General features: G+C 43.5%; 1 protein-coding gene across 2 annotated transcripts in view; it reads right to left on the reverse strand.

Annotated features, from left to right (window-relative positions):
• Positions 1–9,709: 9,709 nt before the first annotated feature.
• Positions 9,710–19,830, reverse strand: part of LOC136783894 (homeobox protein caupolican-like) — a 46,333-nt gene continuing 36,212 nt past the window's right edge. For both annotated transcript variants that reach the window (XM_066744252.1, XM_066744243.1), the window contains one exon: positions 9,710–12,301. The gene's annotated coding sequence lies outside the window, so the exon portion shown is untranslated. The remainder of the gene's footprint in view (positions 12,302–19,830) is intronic.

Genomic DNA, 19,830 nt, shown 5'->3' on the forward strand with positions numbered 1-19,830 from the left:
TATACCGTGGCCGATCTTTGGTCAATCTTTCGTGTCCTTCGACCCGCGATCGCGTGCTTCGAATAGTTGGAGTTGGAATGAACGACCATAATGCTACTGCTTAACGGTTTTCGGAGCTGAAAGATTGAAATCTGAGCCTTAAAAATAATGCAAATAGCTCTGCGGCCGATACAAATTATCGAGGGTGGTTCCAATCTCTTCTCCATTCCAGGCTCCATCAATTATTTAAAGCGGAGAACGCAAGAGACTCACTTTTGTGCAAAACTATTTGGAATTCTATCGGCGAGCGGGGAATATATTCCGTCTCCAGGTGTGACTGGAACATCCTTGGAACGTCCTGTCCGCGTCGCTCGTCTATCTCCTTTTTTCATCCAGAGCTGTCTCCGCGTCTAGGAGGATCGTCTGCGGTGCCCGGTAGAATCGAGGAACGGGCTTTCTGGTCTCTCTCTCCCACTCTGGAGGAGAGCATCGTCGAAGAAGGACAAAGAGTGGACAGGAGGAAAGAAAAGGGTGAAAAGAGAAAGAGAAAAAGGAGTATTTATGCGCGGACCTCCCTCGTTACGCCATCCAGACCGCATAGTTTCTTCTCGGAGCAGTCGAGCTGCAGCATCAATGGACGGGATCGCGCGTGAATGAACGACTCGCCAGGTTCTAAGGTAGCAGGCTCTGCACGACCCGAGAGGAATACCACTCTCACGGTACTCCTTCTCTCCCTCTCTCCCACCATTCTTCCCACTCGCTCCATCTTCCTTAGAGATACCACTCCACACTCCACGTTCCACAGGCTCGTAAATTGGAAAAAAAAAACTTCTTAAAATTCACTAATCAGTTCTTCCCATTGAGCGTTGCTTTATGAATGAATGCGCGATTACGCTCCGGAACGCTGCAAAATTTGCATGAATCTAGCATAAGAGAGCATCGTTGTATATATATATATATATATATATATATCGAAAGCAAAAAATATCGTCCGGAGAATTCGTTAATTCGTTAATTATATATGCATCGGTAGAAATGTTTTCTTTATCTCGTATCTCATTTTAGGCTGTCTTTATTAAGACGGTCAAAGTGTTCAAAAATCCTTCTCTTTCTCTCAGCTCGTACGTGACGAGTTGTGGTAATTGGTTCGTTAAGTGTAAGTCATAACGATTGACGTGCCTTCTTTCGAGCTAGCTCCGTGTAATTTCAGTTAATCAGTCGACACGATAGAAGATAAACAGTGGAAAGGGGAATAAGGACTGCGGGGCTAATCCGGTGCAATCTTTGACCGCATAAATCGGCCTCCGTCGACAGGAGATCCTTTGTTTTTTTTTGTCCTGGAAGAACCTCATCTTCAAGATAAATGTCCTTGCGAACGGCTGCAACTGCACGAGCTTCGAGAGTCGAGGATGGGAATACTGCGAACGTCTCGTCTCGGTATGTTAACTCTAAATCACAGATTTTCGAGAGTCGAAAAAGCTATGGGAGAATAAGGGAGGGGGGAAGGAGGGGACAAGCTGAAACGTGTAGCGCGAGGGTTGCTTTTCTGGGCAGCATTCTCGATAAGATAAGTCTCAACGACACAGAGCATATCCTCGGCCCATTTTCAAGGGCCTGACAGTTTTGTACCTACTTGCAACGCGAGAGATAGTCGCCAGTTTGAATTCCTCAGGGTGGTCTTCCATTGGGCTAAACTCTGGAAATCAAGAACAAGATTCCCCCTATCTCCAGCGCGGAAAAAGAGGAGTCCTCGCGAGATATACTTTCAGCCGAAACTTATTCTCACAAGTCGCTCGTGGATATTTTCTTAATTTAATAAAGGTCCCAAGATACGCACCAGCCCCTAATTTATATACAACGAACTTTCAACTGGCAGCTGAAGAACTTCTCCGAGCGTTACACCGGTTTACTTAATTAAACGTATGCGAATATCCCCCAGTAATTAATGATTTGTGCAATCAACCTCGTATTTATTAATCACGTTTATACGGGAAATTATTTATTACCGGGTCTCTCCGTGAAACTCGACTAATTAATTAATTTGAGAAAAAACTTTATCGCCGGCAGTTACGAAGCGACAGAATTTTTATTAATATCGCAATTGTTGACTCGACGTAAACAAACCAATGTCCATATCGGAAGTTGACAAAAAAAGCAGAATATCGCTTTTAAATCCAGCATTAACGCTTTAATCGTGTAGCATTATCTGTATGTTTTCCTGCAAACATATTTGTCATTATCGATGTGAAGCAAGGGAGGATTACTAGCTGTCGCAGCTCTGTCAAGAATTATTGCGGATTACGCGCAGCTTGATGAGCCGAATCGCAGCGGAGAGAGAGGTTCAATCAAGGAAAAAATCAATTACCGAATTTCGAGAGACAATTTTGCAGTAATTGGCCCGACGGTATTAGCGCGCCAAATCACGTGGATTGGCTGGAGATTTTGATCAGGGGAAAGCAACTACTGTGCGCGATTGTTGGAAAAATCACGATTTACACGAACAAGCGGCAATTTGGCAGGAAAAACTCGGGGCGTCGCTGAAATTTCGTATGCATCATTCGAGCTCGTTAGCCTTTCAACTTGTTTGTTTTTTTGTATCTTCACTTTCGTGCGACGGATTATACAGTGAAATTGTACGATTAACGCCTGGGACTTTCGAGACACCCGCAGCTTTATCGTTATTGACTATATATTCATAACGTATGCCCAGGCAATTTAGATATCACTATCCTTGACATTGTCACCCGGTGAGCGGAATATACATATACATATATATAGAAGAAAAGTTTCATAGAGAGACGCTCCCCATTCATTGGTACAGGCCACTGGCCATAATTCGTCCATAACGGAATATCGTGGAGTCTCTTGAGTTACGAGAAGCCTGAGTGAAAAATATTAAATATATTTTTCGTAGCTGCAGGCTGAAAGACTAACGACGCTTACCTAAAAGCGTCCGTGGTTACATCGCAGAAATGTATTGAGAGAATTATAGCTCACACATATGTAGGATCGCTATCTCAGATTATAATTGTATTGATGCTCGATAAATACACTTTGCCACTCGTTGATTTACTGTTAATTTCGTGCGTGGGAAACTGTGTAATCGATGATTATACGGAAAGGGGATGTTATGTATTTTTTTTTTCGAATTGATAAAATTCGAGAGGAATCACGGTGCAGTGCTATATGGGCTAAACGATAAAATGGGAAGATTTTCTCGTTGAGAATGAGGCCGTGGAGGTGCGTGTAATAATTAGCTTGGAAAATCGGATGGCAGGGAGAAAAGTAGGTGCGCGTCAGATCTGGGGTAGGCATAAGTTTCGGCCGGGTCGCCAGACGATTGCTCGTATAATTTAATTTAAGTTACGAGCGACGATAAGCGCTAGAGCCACAAATCAATTAGAGTGCTCCGTTCTTTCGGAGTGATAGTGATAGCAGCGGTGCGGAGCGCGCTGTAAACATCTTTACTGCCAGATAAGTGTGCGAGTAGTTACGAGAGCTGAATAAGCCTGCGCGTCGTGCCTCTACCACACGCTGCGTACCTTCCTTTCCCCGCATTTCTTATCAAGCCACCATTTTGTACCGCGATTATTTCGCTCATTGGATTATTACTTTTACCCGCTGTCGGTCCAATCGACACTCTCCCTTAAATCCCCAACACACACACACACACACACACGCACGCACATACACATATATAGATCCGAACAAACAGAAATGCTTACCTGCAATCCACAGCCAGCTCCGCTTCTCCCCATGCAGAACATAAGGAATCCTTCGAAAACTCGACAGCCTCGAGAGCCTTATCCAACGAATTAATTCAGAAATCGATCCTACCGAGACCGCATTCGAGGAATTAATAAAGTCAAAGATAACGGAGTCGTTCATTAATCGTTCAACTGGACGCCATATTTCTTTGATGCCTTGGGCCTCATTGTTGCGACTTTCTACAGGAACGAGATGCTTTTCAGGGGGCTTCCATATGATTAAGGATCTCAAGTTGGACGCTAATGGCATAGCTGGACCGTGCCTTTTTATTCACATGGCTCATTAATCTTACGCTGGGACATTCGGAGCAGGAAAAATCTTGAGAGTTCGCCGAAGGCCCGGGTCCGGACTCATTGACGTAATCGTGTATATATAGGTGTATTACCGTGGATTTGCTTCGTCGAGGAGAGTATATACGGTGGACGCAATAATAGCGCGCGGATGAGAGACCGAAACGAGCTGGCGGCCCCTGAAAACAAGGGGAAAGCATGGCGATGTCGCTGCACGAGGATTCCAAAGGAATGAGACTGGACATTCCTGCCCAGCGTGAGGCCCGGCAACCTCTCTGTCTTCGGGGACTCCTAGACAACGGCGAGCTCCGTCGGGGGTAACATTGCTCTTCCTCGATGACTCCATCCGGCTCCATCCTGACGCCACACTGACCAACCGGTTTCCTCCTAGCTAAACTCCCCCTATATGTATATATATATATATATATATATACTCACCGTCATCCCCGATGAACTCGCAGCTTCAAATTATTAATGGTAACTCGAGCATCGAAAAAACGCATATTTTCTACAGCCCGCTCAAAAGCTTATTCTCTATTATCTCCACATAAAGGGACAGATAATATAGCGATTCTCTTCGTGGCTAGATCTCTCGAGTTTATGGCCGCTGCATTGTCTTATGTGCATGGTCGTGGGGAGCAGAAAGGTGGTTTAAGGAGGAACATGCGTCATCGGGCGCGTTTTGAAAGTGCAGGACGTAGGATGGAAAAAGGGGCAAAAGAAATGGGATGTAGGGAAGAGGTGGAAGACTGCAGCATCTGGGCCTCCCCCGCGGATTGCGAGGTCCGTATAGTAGTACACGTACGTTCCAATGAAATAGTGTTGGTAATCGGGCGTAAGTTAGCGCGGGTCCGGTGTCCCACAGGGAGCACTTGGACCCTTTCTTAGGTGTTTCAGTGGGGGCCCAGCTCGCGCACGATGCATCACAGCTGCCCCCACGCGGCGCATCTCGGTATATTAGTCATCGGGAACGCGTACCAACTGCCGAGCCAAATTGAGTCTTTGCCATAAAATAAGCCGTAAAAGGGCTCGCGCAGTCGCGCTCGCGTACAGGACCATGTCCTGGTGTATGGGAAGGGGAGCGGCTCGGGGAGCGCGGGGGGAGAGGACCTTCGAGCAAACTGGCAAGAACGAGGACTTTGAAATTTATGATAATGCCGTCGAGCCACCCTGCTCTTATGGGGTTATCGGTATCGCGCCTCCCTCCTTAGCCCGTTGTTCTCCTCCCATTATCAAAACGGCAGCCTCGTCTCAAACGTTATTTTGACGTCCCGGCAAGTGCAAACTGCAACAGCAGCGGAAGCCCTTCGAGAGCGCGCATATACGCTATACGGACGTGTGACTTCTCGCAGTTGCCACTACCATAAATCTCACCGTACTACGGGTGGTAGACTTGGAACGGAATATCGAGCTTTACGGCTTATTTATGCGCAGTCCCGTGATATGTGGCCAACTATGAATGGGATTAAGGAAATTGATTTCAAACTTTTTCATAAGCTCGCTTCACACTGCACACTCGACGTAAATCCACTCGATTTATTGCACCGTCCAGCAATTAGTCTATTGCTCGTCGATTATTCCGTTATATAATTATTAGTAAAAAATTATATATATATATGTATATATATATAGTACCTCGGGAATCGGTCAGTTGCATTTTTCAACGAGAAGATTTTTAACCACGCACTCATGGGAGGGAAAATGTTTGTCAAGGCAAGATGCGGCAGGACGACCTTCCTCGTGCACAAGTATGATAGAGGAGTGAGTGGGAGATCGAGAGACAGCGGCGCGCGCGAGTTGCAAAACGTTTTCGCACGCCGGACACGCGGAGCTTGCTTCGCGTTGCGTTGGATTAAGTGAGGCATGCGGCGGGTCGCTGGCACTCGTATTTCTCCTCAAATGATATAAGGACGTTGTTATGCGACCCCGGGGCTTGTAAGCTATGACTGCGCACCACGGTGCGCAGGTAGACTCGCCGGATGCACCTCCTTGAAAGCGACAAACACGAAAAACGAGGCCCTGGCGAAAATCAATGTTACGACTTTATATATATATATATAGCACACCGCGTACGAAAAGCACCCATTAAGCGAAATAGTTGAGACTGCTAGTTATAACCCATTGCAATCGAAAGTATTACATTATTTAATTGCGTGATAAATTTAAGCGACAATTATACGTATATATATATATATATATATACGAATAAAGCAATCGATAGTTACGAATATATATATATATATATATATATAGTATATATTTAGCAATTGTCGCTCGTAGAAGTTATTAGAAGTTACGGACGAGTTCGCGACGAATGCATAAATCACCTATGCCCCAGCTGGCGTGTGAGTTATACTTCTCTGTCCCGTGCATTTTTAACGAGTTCACGCAGCATTATATATACTGTATATATATATTGACAAAAAAGAAGCATGGCAGATATCTACGACGCGGACGTTTGGTTTACATCAAAATGTCTTTTTAAGGCGTATATAGCCTATACGTGCGAACACACCGCGCGATGCCTTTCGCAATAGCACTTTACGTAAGCAGCGGGCGCACCGAAGGCGCACACGAGCGAAGATATTTTTTATTGCATTAGTAGGTACGCGTGCGCTAGCGCGTAATCTACGAAGCGAGTCGCGATTTATTTTAATGTCGTGGCACATCGGCTAGCCAAGTCGTCGCACTCGCACGATCGCCGTAAACCACTCGGGTCCGGAAGATCCTTAACGACTTTGCGAAACTCCCCTCGCGTAAAGTCAAAGAGCAGGCTCCGCCCGTCGTAAAATGTTGCGCCAAATCAACCTGTATCCCGCTCTCTCTCTCTCTCTCCCGCTACGCCCTTTCATAATTGCCAGTAAAATACTAAGCTGCCGTATCAATAGGGAATATTTTGATAGAGAGCCGACAGGTTTGCAGGGTCAACGAAATACTCCCAATTACTGGCTCCCGTTACACACGTACGGCTTCATAATTGCCTACATCCACACAGCTCCAGCTATAATCAGCTATTAAAGTCTCGCATTATAATTTATAGTTTCTAAACGCGAGGCGTGAATAGCGCGCGAAATAATAAAGGGTAAGCGTGCGATAGTCGATCGTGTATTACGAGTGTTTCTTCGACAGCGCGAATATTAGGGTAAATTACGATCTCGTGGCAGTAGAACCGTTGGCGTTGCTCAAATGTATATGTATACGTGTTGGCGCGTAGGTAGCTGTTCGGCGATCGTTTTTTGCCAGGCCTTACAGTACTTCAGAGCCTTTGCGGGTATATAATAAAAGCAGTTTTAATCACGAGCTTAACGCGCTTGATTTAATTTCGCTAATGTTTATTTATTCGTCGGCTACTTTTTGCCGCGATCCGATGTAATCCGAGCGCGGATTACCTCGTAAAAGAAAATAAGAGAATAGGCGGTGTGGCGCCGTCTTGACCGGTTTCTCTTCGGTTTTCTTCATTCTTTTATCTTTGCTGCTTTCACGCTTTATTCCTTATATATAGGAGAGTAGACACCGAGAGAGAGAGAGAGAGAGAGAGAGAGAGAGGGAGGATGCGGGTCAATCGAATACCTCCCTTACCGATTCGTCAAGGTGGTCCGTGTCATCTTGAAACTCGAAACAGCTGCCTGCGCTCGCCACGAGGAATTCTATTCGATTATATATATATATATATAGGTTGAGAATATTGGATGAAACACCGATGGAATTGTATTAGTGGCGAAGCAGCTATTATTCGCATTGGAATAACTCGTTGGAATATATTAAATTTTGTAAGATCGGAGGAGAAATGATTTTTGGAGTTTGATGGGCAAGCGTTGTAGCTGGAAAATGGTTTATCGCTGTAGAGTCAAGGAAGGAGAGTGTAGCTGTCCATTGTCCTTTCCTGGGTCAGCGTGTATTTTCAGCATGGTCCGCCTGCTGCAAATGTACCATTGTTCGAATATTCAAAAGCAGCTAGACGTCCATTGTGAAGCGTCAAAACGGGCGCGATGTGCTTTCGCTGTTGCCAGCAGTGCGTGCTGCGACTTAGAAGCCGCGGTTGGAAACTTTGCTAATTCGCCGCGATTCGGAATACTAACTAGGATTTGTAGCTCGCTATAATCTCAGAGCCAAAGCTTACGCTGACAAATCTCTCGTTAAGCTAAAGATATACTGGCTCGTTTATCACGCTGAATGATTTAGAAAAACAGTTCGTCGCTGTTCGCGTGATACACAGGAGCAATAAATAATTCACATTATTCATTTGTTATATATGGTAGCTTTTATGTACAGCCAGGTAGAAATGAGAGCCAGCGTGATACAGCACTTGCTCTCGTCAATGAACGATTTACAGCTTAATAAAGTAGCGCTTAGAGTGTCAAAAACGCCTATAAAATATACAATGAGCCAGGAATGAATCTACCTGATACTCACTGATGGAGCACGCAGATAACTCATTGTTCGCGGTATACGATAAGCATAAATTATGATAAATACAGCGGAGCAGAGGTTGCGAAAAAAGTAAACTACGAGAAAATTGGAAAGGAAACATTGAAAAGCTGTAACATGTACAACGCAATAGTCTTCTTCTTTTTAATATAATATGAATCCATAATGAATAGTAGACAATAATAATGTGATAATAGTAATAATAATACAATACAATAATAATAATAATAAAAATAATGTAATGTTGATAATTATAATATAATAATAATATTAATCATGATAATAATAATAATAATAATAATAGATATTTCTGTCTATATTCACATTTATAAGTATATGTACAATTTGATTAATTTACAATCGAATCTGCACGAACAACCAAATGAAACTTAGGTTGGTAAAATGTATAATATATATTTTTATTTATTTATATAATTGTTTGTAATTTTATTATGTATATCTAATACCTGTACTATTTATATTCACAACAAACAGTATCTCTGACGTTGGCGTAACGAGGTTAACAGTTTTTGTTATATTTCCACCAAAAACAGCTTCCGACTCGTCGCTTTTGGTAAATGCCACGCGCGATTCACTCCTCTCTGATTATTTACAAAACGTAGTCGTATTTATAATAATTAGTCTATGCATGATATAGGTGTCAACGAATGCACGAGCACCGACCGTCTTCGTGTCCAGAAAGTTACATAAGCCGTATCCGTCGCGCGAGCTAATTTTTCGTTATGCTTACAACTCCCATTATCACAGATATAAATAAATGTATTCTTTACAAAACAATGTACAATTTCATTATCCGCGGCTGACTGCCGCTGCTAAATCGCCGCTTGGCAAAAGTACAAAACGCCAAGTGCAAGCCGCTCGGAACGAATCGGCGCGAGCGATCATTGTCAGTGTGCGACGGTTACCTGATTTCTTCTCCCCATTTTTTCCTCGCTTTTGGTCGTAGTTTAACAAACGATTTCTAGATACGTTGCTTATCGGAAGGGACGATGCGTACCATATACATATACATATAAAAAAATATCAACAATCTCTCGAGTACCGTGCACGCTACGTGGGATCGCCAAGAGAATTTTTCACACCGTGTCAACCTTGTCAATTTTAGCAGTCGACGAAACGTAGGCGTTCGGCCATTTAATTCGATTTCCTTGAGAGAAAGAGAGAGAGAGAGAGTGAGAAACTTATTATCTCTCTCTCTCTCTCTCTCTCTTGTTTTTCGCCAGGACTTGTACATTACGCTTGCAGATAGCTTCACACGACCAGGAAAAACTCTATTATACCAGCAGTGCTACGAGTGACACATAGATACACATGAAACATTTATTATGACAGCGGATAATTGCGTTTGTGCTTATAATCACACACGTAATATAGTATACAGTATACTCCATTAAATACAATCGTTCAGCGAGACGAATGACAGTCCGTCCAAGCTGCACGCGCAGTTTTTAAAGTAACGTTATAGAAGAACATCCGGAAGTAATCTGCAGTCGCAATGAAGCCAACCGGAAGTATCTTGGTTCCTGCTGCTCATCCCAGCTTTATATATGCGATCGATGGGGATCTTTTTTAAGTTCGTAGATCTTTGGAAACAATTCTATCGTAGTGGTCAGATTTGCTCGTAATTTACATAGAAATCTGCTCATCGATTTGGAGTTCGCCCAATTCTTCCTTTTCACCCTATTTGTTCGGAGAATTGGAACTGCGGAATCGTGCATTTGGGATTCCGGCGCATTTTTACGATCATTCTGTTTCAGCTGTAGTCAAACTTTCAACCCTGAGCGTCCGCCATTTACATACATCTCTCCCCAGAGCGCACATCGATCGCTAAAGCACAGCTCTTTCGTGTGCTCGCGTGTAGTTGCGCGTGCTCGGCTCGCCTACGATTCGCCCCACGTATACCCCTTCGTATTTGTGTACGTGTGTGTGTGTGTGTGTGTGTGTGTATTTATAATACAGCGTGTACGCTCTGCGACGGGGATCCCCTGGTGGATCCGGGGGCGCCACCTCGATAAACTTTCGCGCTGCAGTTGATACACAGCCTTAAAGATCTACGATCTAGAATTATGCGTGTTCCGCGCGGGCCTATAAGAGTATTCGTGTATTAGTCTGTGCATATCATTCCTTTTTTTTTGCCGAGAACGCGTGCTGTATGCATTAATATCTCAGGGGATTTATTAACGAGTCAATGATAATTTTAAGATAGCAGCTCGTAGGTCCACCTTAGAAGATTTTTATGCCATCGTCAGCACGTATTTTCAACAATAAAAAAGTCTAAGGTTTAATTGCGGTATCTCGAATCGATAAGACAGGGTAGTTGAGTTCAAAGAGAAATTGCACACACTGAGTTTTCATCAATATTGCATTTTATTTCTTAGCAGATTCGCAAAATAAACGTATAGATAGTACTTTGTTCGGCGAGCCACATTACTGATCCGGCACGCTACTCACAGTGAAATCATACAAAATTAAACTCGATAAAGATAATAACAGGATAAAATAAAACAATTATAATTTTAGAAGCAGTAAACGAGTCACTTCTGGAGAGTTTATAATTATTATTATTATAAAGTCTTCGCATCGACTGATACTCTCATTGAGACGATCGGCGAAGATACCTCTTATCACTTGATTATTAAAGTGCTAATTTGCACGTTGCCCGCAATTCCGATTGGTCAGCGTGGCATCCTAATAAGTTGCGCCACTCACTTGCACAGCGAGTTCGATCATGTGCTTCGCAACGAATCGGCCCGCCAACGACTAATCGCTCATACGCATTTCTCCGCAGCCCTATGCTACCTATTTACAGAATATAATCATCGATCATCGGTGCTCGGTGTCGTATATATATATATATATATATATATACCCGAACGAATCTCGTAGGTCCCACGAGTAAAATAATTCTATTATTCGTTAAGCAACGTTATAAATGGAAAATTATAGCCGGCTAATTGGCCAATGCTGGCCAATCGAGCTGGGATATAGCGCGGCTTTAAAATCGTATAAAACATAAAAACGCATCGGTGTAATAGTTGAAGATTGCCAAGAGGTAGTTTCAATCTTTTCAACATCGGACTAGTCTTACCGCGAGAAACCGGTTGGGGAAGATCGTTCGGGAAATTCGAGCCTTCGCAGAGGCAGCACCGACCGATCGAGAGTTGACTAAAAATCCACAAAGGCGCCGGTATGTAGAACGCACAGGAATATCTTGCACAGCGACCTTGTACCGACTTATCGTTAGTTTCGTTGCTCCAATAATAACCGTTCGTCTCTCGCTCTCCGGCGAAATAGCGTTATGCTCTCCATAGCGACGATCGCAAATCAAGTTGCTTAAGGTGCTTAAGTTGCTTTTCTCGCGGTCTTCTTTTCTGGCTGGTTCCTTTGCTAGCCTGCACGCACGCACACTCACACACACACACGCGCGCGTACACTTTCACACACTCACTCACGCAGACGCACACACGCTCTCTCAATCTTACGTGCTGTCGTGCGTAAGCAGGCACTTGGACGTAATTCTCCTAATTCCCAAATCCCCCCTAAGCCTGCCCAGCCACCGCCGTACCGCCGCGTACCGCCGCCTCCGTCGCCACCGCCGCAGAGGCCGTACGTCTTTCGCAGTCGCACCTTGCGAAGGCCCAGCCACGATTTATGTATCTCGAGGTCGAGACCTCTGACTCCTCATGTCCCCTCTCGCCTCCCTCGTGGCCACGAGATAACGCTAATAAATCCCAGGACATCTTGCGAGAGTAGAGAGTCTGTATTTACAGTCCGGCGGAGGACCTCCGTGCGTCCAACTTTGCCGCTGCCTTATCCTGCAACAGAGAAATGGAAATGGTTTAGTCGCCATGCTCCTTTGTTCTACTCGACGGAATTAAGGGGGGAGAGTATCGCTCTTGTTGGCTGAGCACGCTCGAGCGAAACCTCCGGAAGCCGAACTGCCCGCAATAAGTATACGCGTGCAATGTACGCAGCTTTACACGCAAACTCCTTCCCACGTACATATACGCGTATATATATATATAATTATATGTGGCTACCTCGCGAGCCAACGCGAATCCGTTAATTGATTTTACGGAGCGTGCTGATTAGCTACCCTTACACCAACGCGCTTCCCCGATAAGAAAGAAAAACGTTCCTTTCTGCTCTACAGCTCCTTTCCCCCGATAACAGCTTTAAGCTAATGCACGAGCAATACTGCGCCGAGTAGGTATATATGTACGCGCTTGGACGAAATAGATGCGACGAGATAATTATTCTTTATTTATCCTGGCGGTAGGTGCTCTGTGTCTGATAAGCCAATCTCTCTCTATATATATATATATATATATATATTCAAAGACTCATAGCGCAGCGCCATTTACGCCAACTTTACGATCGATATTCTTACATGTAACGCGCGTAATTAAAAATAAATGTGCTTTTAAATACCTATATAAACGATGCTTGTAATTCTTTACAGTTATAAATGTCAGGTAAGTATAAGTATCGCAAAAATTACTGGGGTTTCCTGGCACGAGCAATTATGCGAGGAGCTTTATTAGATTTTTTCTTGTTAAAAAGTTTTGCAGCCTGCCAGAGCACGGATACGCTATAATTCGCTACGACTGTAGTAATAAGTACACGTGTAGCTGATACGGATCTCTGGTAACTAATGTATACGTGAGACACGTAAAAGTGGCGAATGAAGCTTGCGTATGGCGCGACACAAGATCCTTATAGTATAAGAGTCCATATCTCTTTTTGGAATTAGTGTAGCGCTTAGCGAAGTCGTTAACGCAAATCGGTCAACAATTTTCTCAATATTCCTACATATAATACATAGATACGATCGTTTATATGAAATGAGCAGCGTGGTTCTTTAATTCTATAATGAAACTAGCGTCTACTGCAACTTATGGGATTGGCCCGTCTAAGTAGTAGAAACATTCAGTCTGTGCAGATATTGATTTTTGGTACTAATTCTAACGAAAGTACCGTTTGCTACAGCTTATAAGTCAGGGCTATCTAAGTCATCAGAAACAGATTCGGTCAGATATTAATTTTAATGAAAGCATTAATTACTGTAACTTATAGGTTAGGGCCATCCAAGTTGGTAGAAACAGATTCAGTCAGACATTGATAGTCCATATTAATTCTAATGAAAGTAGCAGTTTCTGCAGCTTATAGATTAGGGCAATCAAAGTCGGTAGAAACAAATTCAGCCAGACATTGATTTCGATACTGGACGTTATCGAGTTGTAAAAATTGTTCTGGATACTTGTAATCATTGGAGATCCAAGAGATTCGACGAGGGAGGTAATCACAAATTACAATTACACGGAAACGGACGAGTTTGGAGTTTGGAGTGCTGGACATTACCGATGCATTTACGTGACAACGCGGCCACCATTGCTCGCTGGGTACGCGATTACCGCGTCTCGCTAGGTGGAGTGTGCAGTGGACAAGTCTGGTACGCATTCCACCACGATCGGTTCGATCGATACCACTTCTACGAATGCGTGTGCCTGTAACTGTCGAGAATCCATGCTGCAAATAGGATACCAACACTGCTAATCGTCCTTAAGATTGTAAGCCTGCTAACGATAGTGCCTGATAAAATTTAACTATTCTTGACAGACAACAAACCTGCACGTTACTCGTTTTTTCAGTGATCCTCACCTCTGTCGAGAAATGTATCCACCTATATAATTATGCAGACCTCCGTGTTCTACAACTTGTAACTCATGCTTCACTGCTAGTGTAACATTACGTTTGTTATAATGTGCACGACGTATCTGTAGTGTTTTTAACTATTCTCTCAAGACTCTTGATAGAAATACTCGAATGTCTAGAATAATTATAAATATATATACATATATTGATGAGAATCTATGGTAGTAGTAAATATTGTTAAAGTATTTTGTGATTTTAAAACTACTATATTTAGGATCCTGCAAAGGACCAATCTTTCAGAGGCACTTGACAAAAGCGCGCCTATATTCGCTATCGTCGTCGTCGTCGTCGTCGTCGTCGTCGTCGTCCTGGCTGTGAGTTACACCGGCCTCGCGCGCGCGTCACATGATTATTAATTTTTGTCAGTGTCAAGCGTTTATTTGCCACGAGTCAGACATTCCAAGGATTTATCGCTCGGCTGGATTTTTCCGCGTTTGATAGATTCGACTAAACGAGTTACCGGTTTTCATCTACCTCCACATTTTCGTGTACTGTCACCTCGGAGCAGTATTGTCTGTGAAATATTTGAAAACGTCGCGTTGCGCGAGATAGTTGATCATGTCGCTAGCTGTTCGACGACCAAGCGGAATATCATGACAAATTTCACGCGATTAACAGACAAGTCGCTTGAAACGGGCCTGCCATCCAGCAACACTCTTCTTCGCTTCGCTCAACACACACGCTGGAATAAAAAAGAATCCATAAATTTAAATAATGACGCTTTTATTTCATTCAATTCATTTTTGAATTTACAACGTCTGTATTACAAGCATATCTTTAAATGTAAATTGAAACTCTGCTTGAATCGGACGTATCGCGGAATATCTGTCTGGCGTTAAATCTTGATACAATGAATGTCAAATCGTTTATAAAGACTGTTAAGAGGAATAATTGTAACTGAGAGCGTCTGGCTGCTAGTAAGTATCTAAAATTTATCTATGACTCGACATCGATAGTGTAGCGCTTATATAGAACGTTATCCCCACGCGAATTATTCGCATGTATGAACCTCCGGGATCAACGAATGGAATATTCATTGAGGCTGCCCATGAATTTAATAAACCCACTGCTATTTATGTTTAGCGAAATACCAGACTTAGGAACTTATGGCGCTTTCACATTTATCTTTTATCAGACTAATCTCCCGTCTAACGGATTGATTAACGCAAATTCGTAATGGTCCAACACTAAAGATTTCGTTCAATTATTAAACAGTATTATAGCTCCAAAAATAATATTCTAATGTATTCCAGAAACAAAAGTGAAATTTTATATACCAATATAGCTTCGCAGCCAATCGATTTAACGTTGCATAATTCAGAGGCTAACAATGTTGAAAGTTGTTGATATCGTATACTAATAATTGAGTTTAATTTTGAAGAACGCTTAATGTGCTATAACTAAAACGCGACTAATTCTCCGAATATCTCTTAAGAACCAGTTTGACCGTTCGATATTATCTCTGACGAACCATCGAAAAGTGACATTGCGAAACGTACACTCCGAGTAGATGCTGATTAGAGCACCGGCGCGATCCGAGCTCACTAATCATTTCAAAGTATTCTTGGCTAATTCACCAAAGGATCGGGTAAGCTTTAATCTCTTGGACACCGATCGTCGAGTCATTAAAAGGCCGCCTATCAGAATTTCATGCAAATGCCACCCATTTTAAAGTGATACAGTCGATCTTGCGCGTTTCTACATTCTGTCGCGATACTTCGATTACCATTAGCTACCTACAACAGTCGTTTTACTAATTGATCGACTGATAACCGCGACGCAAGTAACACTTTTCTCACAATTTGGTTATCGAGCCAGCCATACTCAAAGAGTTACAATATTTCCTCCTCTCCGAGATAATATACCGGGAATACTACCTTTCACCGTAATAAAATTCACAAAAAGCTTCGACTAAATGTTTCCGATATTTTATATATGTTGGACAAGGAGGTTTACAGAATTTAGTGTGTTGGACAAAAATCCTATCTCACTATAAGCTTATACAAATGTGATGGAATGTTAAAATCTTGTCGCGATAACGGCTCTCTCGGTACTACAAGCCGATATATGAGCTAATAATTAAAAATATAATTGATATTTTAACGTGAATGTTAAAGTCGCGCCTCGTAAAATTTAAATATGCTCTGGAGTAAGATTATTCGTATATAGGGGAAAGTGGAGGAAGAGCGAGAGAATCCTGTAAAGTGCACGACTGACAGATAGTATTACGTGTGTGTGCAAAGGGAATTATACATATTAGAGATCTCTGAGAAATGCAGATCTCTTATTCGTGTATCGTTTCATGAATTCGCAACGCGAGTTAGCTACGACTGGTAATTAGTCGTAGAGCGAGAAATATAGTGACGAAGCACAATTATACGAGGTAGCGCTGTAATCCCGTGACGGTAAAATCTGGAACGTTCGACACGTGTGACACATTATATATGCTGCGTTAAATGCTGCATAAACGAGGAGCGTCCATGAAGCAAGATTCAAGACGATTGGGACGACCGATAAGAAGCCAAAAGCATCAGTAAGCTAAATGCACTTGATGTACCACCATATCCGGCCTAGAATCAAGCCCTTTGCATTGCGCAATGCGGAAAACTCGAGGAATTAGCATGAAATTACAAGTTGCCACATTGTATCCCGTAAGACTTATTAATCCAATTAAAGTAAGAACGATCGTAAAGCTGCAGTATTCCATACCGGCATTTTTATTACGCCACTTAATTTTAATACCTCCTAGCTCTAACACTTTTCAGATACTTAATGCAAAATGTAAATTTGTAAATGGATTGAAACATTAATCGCGCTTTAATTACTTCATCCCCGAGAGGTGAGTTTTTGGTACATTTGCTGTAGCAAGATAAATAATGGGTATACTTCTACTGTTGATATACAGACTCTTCGTATCAATAATCTATTACTCGGTAGGTAATCTATTGAAATACTGTGAGAGAGAGAGAGAGAGAGAGAGAGAGAGGGGGGGGGGGCACTTGGAATAAATATAATAGAAAATATATACTATATCCTATATATATATTTGGTAGCATCGTTACCGCTGATGAAATTAATATTGAAACTAGGGTGTCTGGTATAATATATAATTCGCTGCGCAGAAGGCTACCGACCGTCTGTTAGACTAAGAAGAAGATTTTGGGGAGCATAGGAAGTTCTCCGGTTACCCAGGTAGCTCGCGCGAGCCGCTAGAACATCTCGAGGCGTAAATCCGAGCTACCGTTTCGGTGAGATCGAGGCTTCTCGCGCCGCGCGATAAACCCGAGAGGGCCCCGAGCGACAAAAATAAGGGTCGAGGACAAAGAAGGACGCGCTATTTGCTCGCTCGCTCGATCGCTCCTTCGCTCGTTCGCTCGCTTTCCAAGTGCCGGGCATTCCGGAGTAACGTCTGCCCGAAGGAAGCTTAGATAGAGGCCCGAGAATCTTCCTTAACCGCCAGGAAATTCAGACTGCTGGAAAGGAAAGGAATATGTATATTTTCGCATGCGTTATTTTATTCCGCGCTAAGAGAGCTGCTTTTGGAGAGGCTGAAAGCTGAAGGAGGACGGGGAATGGATCGCGACGATGTCTCTCAGGATTTATTAAGGAGACACTCGGATTCTCCCGGAATCTCGTAGCCGTTAAAAAAAGAGCAGCTATCCAGGCAGGGACGGTGATCGCGAATTTTATGCAGATACCGTGAGATCGTGTGAACTTGAGAAAAATAAAAGAAGAGAGAGAGAGAGGGAGAGGGAAGGGAGGGGTTAAGAGAGGAGGGAAGCTGAGAAATCTCGACGGGTCAACAGCAGGTCGGCAGCACCACCACCCACCCTAATGGCAATTAAATATCCTCGCGCTAATTGGCAATTACAGTGCACGGGTGTCGACCAGCTGCACTGCTTTCTCTCTTTTTTCTTCTCCTTCTTTTTTTCTTTCCTTTCATATATATATATTATACGCAACTTATTATACATGCTTATTAACTTATTAATCCCGCTGTTATTAAGCGCAAAGATGGGTAGTGAATGAGCGAGTGAACGGAGAAGAGAGGTTCAGAAGTGTATAGAGAAAAAAAGTGGACAGAATACGAGTTGTGAAGAAAGTTTGGGTCTGGAGGAAAGACAAGGCCTCACGGTCTCTTGAGCAGGAGTGGAGAGGCAAGGTGACGACAGCGAAAACTAGTTTATTTGGGACGCGGCTATAAATTAGGATCAGATCGCCAGGAGATAAGGGAGTACCAGCTAACACCCGGAGCCCTCCGAAAGAACGCCTTTCCAACCTCCTCTCTTCCCCCTCCCCCCCCCCCCTCCCCCCACCTCCCTCTCCCCACTGTGTCCCTCATTCCCGTCCTTTCTCACCTTGCCCACTGGCCGGGAGACTTCTGGTATCTTGCGAGAAACACACCGGACGTTCCTCGCGCTCGTTTGCTAACCAAACCCTTCATCCTCGCTCTAACCTCGCCCGCTTGCCCCGCGTCACTCTCCTCGTCACCTTACGTATTCCGCACCTCAAAGAGAAAGACGAGACGCGAGAATCGCCTCTTGAAAATCCGACGTTAGTCCTTCGATCGTTCCGCGAGTATTTTATTTATTTCCAGCCAGTAGTAACGTAACTCTTCCCTCGACAGCAATCATATTCGTTAGGAGCCTTGGAAATGTTTAAAAGGCGAAACTACTGGTTTCTTTTCCTGTAATGATAAAACGCAGGAAACTTATTGGCATAGTTGGAGCGAGGTAAACATGGAAAAGCCAAGTTAGGATGGCTGTGGCAAAGTCTCGTGAGAAGATTGTCCGTCCGAGTCTCGAGGCCCGTTCGTTCGTTCATCGGCACGACAGGTTGAGGTGTGTCCAAGTGTACTATAGCTTGCACGTACGTAGCACCATGAGTCCTCTTGAGAGTATGAGTGTGATGTACGTGAAGGAGAAACAGAAAGAGAGAGAGAGAGAGAGAGAGAGAGAGAGGGAGAGAAGAAACTACTCGATGGTGATTCCATTCACTGATTGAAATCTCTGTCCATTTGTCACTGTCAAGAAGGTGGCGATAGCCTCTCTCTTTCTCTTTTTCTCAACAGCTGGGCCACCCTTCTCTCACTCTATTTACTGCCCACACGCTACTCAATACCCGATACCATTATTATTTCGACGCGAGTCCTCCTGCCTTAACGACCAATTGACTCGGTAGATATTAATTCCTATTATCGATTGTGCCGAAGTGTCCATGCAAACTTCGAAGGCGAGCACCGCAAGTCGAGTGAGCTAATTCAGCGAATAGCTGATCGCTAGCGCGCACCGTTGCACGATCTTTGGATCGATAAGCCAACCGTGTACCGTTGCCACATACAGTCTCACAGCCTCACCTAACGCAATCTCGATCGTCCACTCCCCACAAACGCAATATTGCTCATATAAGCGTCTCTCATCAGCATTTCGACCCAGCAATATAGTTTTCCAAGTATTACCGATCGAACCGTTCCAAACCAAATCTATATTCGCGTTCATCCGCTCGATATACGAAGCAACGTTTAACATATTCGAGCCTTGATAATACTGATAATAATAGTCTCTGCACAGATATACGAACATATGCAGAAGCGTTATTGAATAGATAAAATCGTGCGATAATAGTGACA

The sequence above is a fragment of the Prorops nasuta genome, unplaced genomic scaffold (assembly GCF_024137725.1).
Source record: "Prorops nasuta isolate Cenicafe-Biocafe unplaced genomic scaffold, Cenicafe_Pnas_1.2 PNAS00003, whole genome shotgun sequence".
In the NCBI taxonomy this organism is placed as follows: Eukaryota; Metazoa; Arthropoda; class Insecta; order Hymenoptera; family Bethylidae; genus Prorops; species Prorops nasuta.